General features: G+C 29.0%; 1 long non-coding RNA gene across 1 annotated transcript; it reads left to right on the top strand.

Annotated features, from left to right (window-relative positions):
- The first annotated feature begins 3453 nt into the window (after window positions 1-3453).
- Window positions 3454-4022, top strand: LOC112421030 (uncharacterized). The gene is made up of 2 exons (XR_003010970.2): window positions 3454-3654; window positions 3736-4022. It is a non-coding gene; the product is annotated as an uncharacterized lncRNA (long non-coding RNA).
- The last annotated feature ends 5090 nt before the right edge of the window (window positions 4023-9112 follow it).

Raw genomic sequence — 9112 nt, 5'->3', positions numbered from 1 at the left:
TTGACGAGAACTTAAGGTTGTATAGTTAAATTTTGTTTTTTTTCTTTCTTTCTTCATATTATATTATAGGTGATGTGACTTCTTAACAACATCAAGTGGAATTCACCGGTATCCTTGAAGGATGGTTTGGTATTCATTGGTGGACTGGTTGTTTGGTTTTTGGGAAATTGAAACATTGTACTAGTTGTCTCACTTGTAAAATTACTAATTGGTGGGAATAAATTACAGTGATTGGAGATGACTCGAACGTTGTCTTAAATGTTTAATGTATCACGCATAGTTTCATGCATCGGTTCTAATTTTTCTATCATCCTAAGCGGTGAAAAGATTATCATCGTTTCAAATCACTTTAAAGTATCTATCCCTGTGAGCTTAGCTCAATTGGTAAGGACAATACATAATATATGCAAGTTTCAGGATTCGAATCCCGACCATAAAAAAAAAAAAAAAAATCACTTTAAAGTATCTGTTAAAGTGTTTACAATCTAGTTAAATTAGCATAAATAAGGTTATAACTGGATACCTAATGAGGAATGGAATAAATATAAAAGAATTAGTTATCATTGTTGTTTGGAAACTTTATGATGGAATGAATGAAAATTTTGCTTTCATTGTTTAAAAATGAACAGAGTTGCAACAAGATCAATAAACAAAACAAATGTATTAGATGGAATAAATTTCATTCCATTTAATCTTGTTTTCTAACAACCAAACAATTACAGCAAATTACATAATAGATGTTCTAATTCATGTATTACTTTAGTTTTGTCATGGTTTCAAAATAAATATTTTAAATGACATAAATTAAAGAAATAAAAATTGATAATTTAGGAAATTGCATAAAAGACACCTACTACAGATTTAGGACCAATCTATTACATTGATACATTATACATGTTTGCATTTTGATGCCATCAAGTTATATTCTTCAATCTTTATGCAATATTTTTTTCGTGTAAAGTTGTGTTGCATGGGACATGGGTACCCCAAAGTAGTTTTCATACCTATACTAATTATATTTTTTGAATTGATACTTGCTGGGTACACATAGTTATGTATCCAATGCTCATTTATCACCTACAAAGCACTACCACGAATTAGGATAGCGACCATGACACTGAAAAATAGACATTGGTAGTTTGAGAAAATGAAAATGGTTGAAATTTTTACCACAAATGTTAGTGTCGTACGTTTGACGGACACCAATGCTATGTTTCTAACTTTTTTATCTAGGAAACGGAAATTTTATATGTATCACAATGAAGAGGCACACTGTTTTAACCTAACTTTTTTTAGTTATCATGGTATCAACCTAAGTTACAGTCCAAGAATCTAGTATATTTTTTTTTCTTTTTCGCGGTCTTGTTTCACTTCTATTCATGTTCTTGTTTTTTCTCTTTTGTTTCTCTATTATTTGTTTCTCAATCCAAATTAACCCCTCATTCTTGTTTAATTCTTATTTACATAGTTCTATGTTTATAGAAAAACATGAAGTCTTGTTGGTTCGCCTTAATGACATGATCTACTCAGTTAGGGCATTCCATTTCAAGATATTTGTCACATAAAAATATTTGTGGCTGGGTTGTGTCGATGGCAGCACTCCATTTTTTGATAGAGACGGATAATGTTGCCCATGTCAAATGGGTAGTCAAAGATGCTCAAGTCATGTCATGGGTCCAAGGTTATATTGATCCTAACATAAAAAAAAGTCTACAATCAGAACATCATCGCTTGAACATGAGTTTTTTCAAAAGAGTTTTTAATTCTTTACAAATTGAAAAGAGGTTAAGCAAATTCAATTTCTATTTTTCACTAGTAAAAGATCCCGCATGCATGAGCTTTCAATGCATCGGGTTGCCTTTTTTACTAGTAAAAGATCTGAGCATTTCCACGGGTTCATTTGTAGTTGGTATCTAAGATAGATAGTATTAAATGAAGAAAAATCATTAGAATTTTTAAAATATTAACAATAATGTAGTATTTTTATAAAATATTTGTTTGTTTTACATGCGTAAATCCGTTAAATATTTGCATTGCATCTATTATGGATTTTATCTGTTTATATCTGCAAAAACAATTTTTTATCTCTCGACGTGTAATTGATGTATAAAGTCGATATGATAAAATTTTGAAAACTATTTTTAAAAATATCAACATTAATATATCATTTTTTATATTTTTTATATGTAAAAATCCATTAAAATATTTGCATTTGATTTTATGTGCTTTATTTTTTTTAAGAAGCCAAAATTATGTCTCAATGTAAAAATCTCTGTTAAACAATTTTTGTACATCTCGATGTGTAATTGATATATAAAATCGATATGATAAAATTTTCAAAACTCATGAGTTTTTTCAAAATACCAAAATTAATATATCATTTTTATAAAGTATTTTTTTTGGTAACAATTTGGTAGTGGTACATTTTTATTGACAAGGAGTATTAACACTTGATTATGACGTGCTCTTTAAAAAAAAGACTAAATATTTTGACAGAGCTCTCTTTTTCTTTTAATTAATATATTTTTTTGTAGACCTCTCCTTTTCTTTTAATTTAATATTTTATACAACAACAACCAAATTTTATTCTATTAGATGGGGTCAACTAATGAATCAAACAACACCATAAAACTTTATATTTTCTATTGAAACTTTTTGTTTGTTTTTTTTCTCATTCTTTATAATTAAGTGATTGAATTGAATTCTAATTTTAAATTTGAATTAAGATTTTTTTTTGTGGTAGTTGGGGTTTGAACATCAAACTTTGCATATATTAAGCATTGTCAATACCAACTGAGTTAAGTTCACGATGATGAATCAAGATCTATTTGAGAGAACCCTAAAAAAAATAGAGACCTTTTGGTGGTTTACTTTATTTTATATTTAATTTTAATAAATGCTTCATTTTTTAATTTAATTGAACTTAATTAAACCTATGGATTGTAACCAAAAAAATAAAAATGGATGAAACTAACATATGGATGGAAAATGAGAGAGCACTGAAAATCCCTCTGAAAACATTCATTCATATACCCAAAGTCCACTGCTCTTCTTCTCTTCACAACTCATAACCCGTAAAAATCATGTTTCCATATTTTTTTTCTCCATATTGTACAATTAAAAAAAGCAGTTTTTCTTTTCATTATTACAATTAAAAAATCAGATCTTGTTCCAAAATTACATTTAAGAAAATCGAATTTTTTTCCAAACTTTGCCATCCACAATAAAAGTGAGTGAATATTTTTCTAAACTCAAAATAAATAAATAAATCCACGCCTTTTCTTTTTACAACCAAAATTAGGATAAGTACTACCATTTCTTTCCAATTAAAAATTAGGATAAGTACTACCATTTCTTTCCAATTAAAAAAATAAAAAATATTTTTTCTTACCCAAAAAATACCGAGCACATAGTATAAATACACCACAACACAACACAGTCCTGACATTGCAAAAAAGTAGGGTTTCAAAAATTATGGTTCCAAGCTCTCTTAACTTTAAGAAGCTTTCTCTTTAGCAGAGTCATGTTCAAAACTGATTCAACATTGTGTTTCCTAGTTCCAAGCTTTGAGTTTTCACACCACATCACCACCATAACCACCTATCTCACCTTATCCTCCATGCTCGATTCCTCCAGCCACCATGGATAGGATAGGTAATCCAAATCCTATATTATTTATTTATTTATTATTATGATTATTATTTGACAATTTATTTATTTATTTATTTTTGTCAGATTCGTTGAGGGATCCTCGTCAGATCTCGTGAATGTTTTGGTCTTCGAGTTGGAGAAGCTGTTTTTAGTGATGGGTCTGGTAGTAGTGTTAGGTATATATATATATATATATATATGAAACTTCTCATGTGTAATGTTTTTAGTGGATCCTTAAAAAAGAAAAATATGTTAAAAAACAAATCTGAACACGTAGTATTTATTTATTATATACTAAACACAACGCAACAGTCATGAGACAAATGTAAAATAACAGGGTTTTCAAAGATTAGGGTTTCAGGCTTTCTTCATTTGAGGGAAGCTTCCTCTTCAGCAGAGTTTTTTTTTTTTTTTTTGCTTTCGCACCGGTTTCCGACCCACCAAAGGTGAGCGATTAATCCGGCTCATACGTAGAGGCATGCGCACTGACCAAGTGTTGTTCCCCCTGGGAATCGAACCCGGTATTCCCCGGGTGCGTCCTTGGAAGGAGCTCCTTGCCACTGGAGCCCAAGCAACTTGGTTTCTTCAGCAGAGTTCTGCTCGTGGTTAAACTTTTGACCTTTAAGGATTAATCATTAAAGTATCATTTTTTTTTTCTCTTCCCTTTGATTTTATGCAACAAATTTTGATTTTAGGGATCTATATTTTGACGTTAATTGCATCAATGTTTCTAGTCTAGTAATTAAAGGTAACACAAATCACATATCAGTGTTACCCAACAATATATTGCAAATAATTTTTAAAAGAATTATTTCTGTTTAATTTATATTTATATTTATATAGAACTCAACATCTTAAACATCTTTTATCGTTGATTCAGTGATAATGTCTTAGATCAGCAACCATCACTTCAACCATTTGAAGCTTCAAATGAAATAGATTGCAATGATAGTAAATATGATAACAATCACAATAATATTGTTGTCAATTCTGAAACTCGCAAGCTTCAGTCGCAAACATTTTTTTCCGTAATAAGAGTTATCAATATCAAAGATGTCATTGATTCGATCAGTGACATTTTTATTGATTTAACCAGTGAAAATGTTATTGATTTGATCGGTAATGATGATTATATGCACGATGATAAGAATGAAGATATTGTTTTAGTAGTTGAAAGAACTAGTAACTTCCAAAATCATTATTATCATTGATTTGCATGTAATCATCATCGCTGGTCAGATCAATAACATTGTCATTGGTCAGATCAATAAAAATGTCGTTGGTCAGATCAATGTCATTATTGGTATTGATATCTTTTATTGCGGGAATAATTTTTATGATTGATGCTTTCTTAGTTTCAAAATTGACAACAACATTATTGTGACATTCATCAGATCTATTATCCTTACAACTTATTTGGTCGTTTGAAACTTTTAATAGTGGAAGTGACGGTTGATGCTCTGAGACATACATTATCGCTATGTCAACCATAAAAGATGTGTTAAACATTGGATTCTATATAAATATAAGGTTAAACAATAATTTCTTTAAAAAATTATTTGCATTATATACTAATTAAAAATAACATTTTATACTTGTTGGATGATACATGGTTTGTGTCACCCTCTTAATTACAAGACTAAATATTTCTTATAAACATTGATAACATATCTTTTACTTACTTGTGTGTTTGTGTTAGAGAGTCTTGGGAGCATTGATACCAATAAAGAGTGAATGGTAAAGATCGTCAAAAGACATTGACACTAGATCTCTAACTAAAATTTTATGAAATTAAGTGTTTTATTTACCTCTTTTATATATCTCTAATTTGTTGTCGATGTGTGGCTAATCACTTACACTTGAATTCTAACAATCTTTGGTCAAGCATGAGACTCTCATATAATTTTACATACACAACTATTAACAACTAACAAAACACGTAGTCTAAATCCATAGGGAGCTTCTATGATGAAGTCAGGAAAATGACTTCTTCGGTGAAGTCGTTTGAATGGGCCAATCAGATTTTAAATGATGACACATCAAAAACCCTAATCATGTTCCAGTGTAGTGCGGTCTACGGTAGCGTAAGTGAAGGAAAACTTTATTTCATGATTTTAATAGTTAGATTTACTTGATCTCTATGTTATTGTGGTACACCATCTACACATGATTTTTCTTCTAGTACCAATTTTCTCTCCTCTTTATTTTTCTTTCTTTATTTATTTATATTCTCTCTCTTCCAGATTTTTATTAAATCAACATCTTCTTCATATCATATCTTCATCAACTTATTCATCATCTTTATGAGAGAGAAAAAAATCCAAAAAATTAAAAAAAAAAATGAAATTACATAATTAAAAAAAAAATGTAGATATAACATGCTTATATATATTATATATAATATATTTCGATTTTAGACATTAAAAGATAGATGATATGGTGGTTACAATTTTGATTTTGCACACCTACTTCCCTCTCAAAGGTCAGACCTCCCTCCCATTCAACACTTCTTTTTGAATTAAATTAAAAATAAAATACTTTATACTCAATATCTTAAATTGTTTTAAATTTTGCATAAGTTTTTTTTAGAATATTATAGGTTACACACAATATTATGGAAACTTATTTATCGTATACAATTTTAAAAAATGTTTATAATTAAGAAAATATATTTAATCATTGTCTAAAAAATTATATTTAAATAAAACATATGATAATAATTATCTTATATTAAAGATATGAATAATATTTATCTTTTTTTTCCATGATTCAACCACATACAATTAATGCCTAAAAAAATGTCAATCTCTTACTCTCCAAATTAACTTGTCATTATTTAATATAAAACCTTTTTTTCAAGAAAAAGACTTCCTTTTAAAAATTTAAAAGTGTATAATATATAAAAAAAACTTATGCATTAAAGTAAATTTCTGTGTGATGTTTTTGATATTTTTTTTTTCTTTTTCTGAAACGTAAGATGTTTTCGATATCGTTATTAACGCAAATTTCTGAGCTAATTAGTCATTTTCGATACTGTTTTAAATAAATTTTCGATGTCAATATTTCTTCTTTAAAAAAATATAATAATTTTTATTCTGCAATCACACTTAATACGTATTTAATGCTAGCTGTATAAATTGAATCACACTTAATACGTTTTTAATGCTTTTTTTTAAGAAGAAACGGAAATGCTAGTTTTTTAGGGGCGTTTTAATGGTAATTATTACTTATTAGTACGTTTTTAATGTTAACATTTTCCTATTAAGCCAAAAAAATAAGTTAGAGTACCTAAAAACTATTAAGACGAAAATGATGATTATATAAATTGTTTTAAATTAAAATTGAAAAAATGGATTGGGTTAAAGTCACCATGTTTACGATAACTATATTTTTCCTCTCAATTCACGTCGTTGATACTTTAACCAATATTGTTGCCCCATAAACGAGTACTCGCTGAACCAATAACATGATGGACATACTAATTTCCAGCCTGACCACATCACTTCTTTTGTGCATCTATCATAGAGATTTGTCGTCTCAATTTAATAAAAAAATTACTTTTTAATTGCTGGAAATTAACTAAAAGCATAGCTGCTCTTGATTCAATCTGTATAATTCTGCAACTAATCCACTGAGAGTATATATTGTCGCATAGCAGCCGCAATTAACACTCTACTTGTGTCCATCAAGAGTTGGATTTAAATTAGGGTAATTGACTTTTGTGTTGATTAGAAAATGGAGATGAAGAAAATATTGAGATTCATGTTATTTGGAGATGTATTTGAGTAGTTATTTTGTTTTTTGTTCAATAAAAAAGATGATGAAGGTATGAAGATGGTGATGATGTTCATAATCTTCCTTGGTTTATTTATTTTTAATAATGAAATATTTTTTTATAAAAAGGTTTATTTAAATATTTTTTGAAATAGAAGGAAGAAAAAATCAAAAAGGAGATTAATTATGAACACAATAACACTAGTGAATTGCTTAATCTGATAGTTCAAAAAAGCTAGTCTACGGTGGTGCATATTGAGCAGATACACGGTATATACCATACAACAGTCAACACACATGACATCATTCAACAATTTGGCGCATTATTATTGAATGTAGGATAACTTCTCTGAAAAAGTCAATTTAATGACTTCACCATAGAATTCCCCAAATCCATAACTAGGAAAAACTTTGATACAAAAACTGTGTACCTGAATCAAATCCCATCACCCGGGCTATATACCACTTGTTGGTGGTAGAGAAATCCTGGTTGGAAGAAAGGAACCTTAAAGAAGGTATCTTATGTACCTTCTCTAGAGGCTACATGACCATTGAAACATGATTGAGATGATTTGCAGGAAAAATAAAAACTTGACAAGGCAGTGACTCAACAGATAATAATGGCTGCATCCACACTTGTTCTTGAGGCTCAATGAGATTTGTTGGTCTAGATAATGAAGTCACCAGGGACAAAGTGTTTTTTGTCATGGTTTTATGCCCCTGAGGAAAATAATTGTGAGTTAAGGCATTGTGGGAGAATGAATCACATACTTGCTTTCTCATGTATGAGTTTCCATTACTTATCTTTCAATTGGATTTGAAAGACCATTTCATTTTATTTTACAAGACTCCTCTTGTTATTTTTGTTTAATTTATAGCAAATTTTGTTGGTTTTGTTGAATGGTTATGTCTTAATTGCCAATGACCATGTGTACAGTTGTGCTTTTGCTCATCTTAGTAGTAGGATGGTACATCAAACCGATGGTATATATTTTATTATTTTTTAAGAGATCAATGGTTTATGGTAGGGATCAAATCCATGCATGCCCCATGATTTACTAAAAAAATTACAAAATTATCAGGCATTGTGAAGGAACATGTCAAAAAGCTCAAACATGATCATCTTTGGCAACTTTAATTATGTCATTATGGTCTTTTGAGATGGAAAGATGAATCTAAAAAGAAAAGTATACATTTCTACATACACTCAAAAGATAAAGTTAAAATAATTAATAAAATTGTCCTTTCTTCCTCTGCCGTTAACTTATCCTCATCCAAAAAAAAAAACACAACTTCTGCCTTTTCTTTTTGTCTCAAAAGAAAAAGAGTTGCTGAGTGCTCCACACTGTTGTCTGTTTTGACGGTTATTATTGTACAAAAATGTATTGTATAGAAAGCAATTGGAGATCTTCATTGCCTTTTTCTCTTTATTAAATGAAGTAAATTCCGACTCATATTTGTGATCAATTTTTTTTGTCTCCTGGTTAAGCATTAAAGAAACGCGGTATTTAACCACTTTTTTCTCTTAAAAGATTTTAGTTGTATAAAGTATAAATTTAAACCATTGGTTAAAATAATTCTGTATCAATGTGTTGCCACGAGAAACTCTTCAATGAAATTCTAGATTTTATCTATATAAAATCACATTGGGGTGTGAGATCAACCAATGAATGTGGACATTATACAT

The sequence above is a fragment of the Medicago truncatula genome, chromosome 4, assembly GCF_003473485.1.
Source record: "Medicago truncatula cultivar Jemalong A17 chromosome 4, MtrunA17r5.0-ANR, whole genome shotgun sequence".
NCBI classification, from domain to species: Eukaryota; Viridiplantae; Streptophyta; class Magnoliopsida; order Fabales; family Fabaceae; genus Medicago; species Medicago truncatula.
Note: the sequence above shows the minus strand (reverse complement) of the source record. Positions and strands in the feature narration are given on the sequence as shown.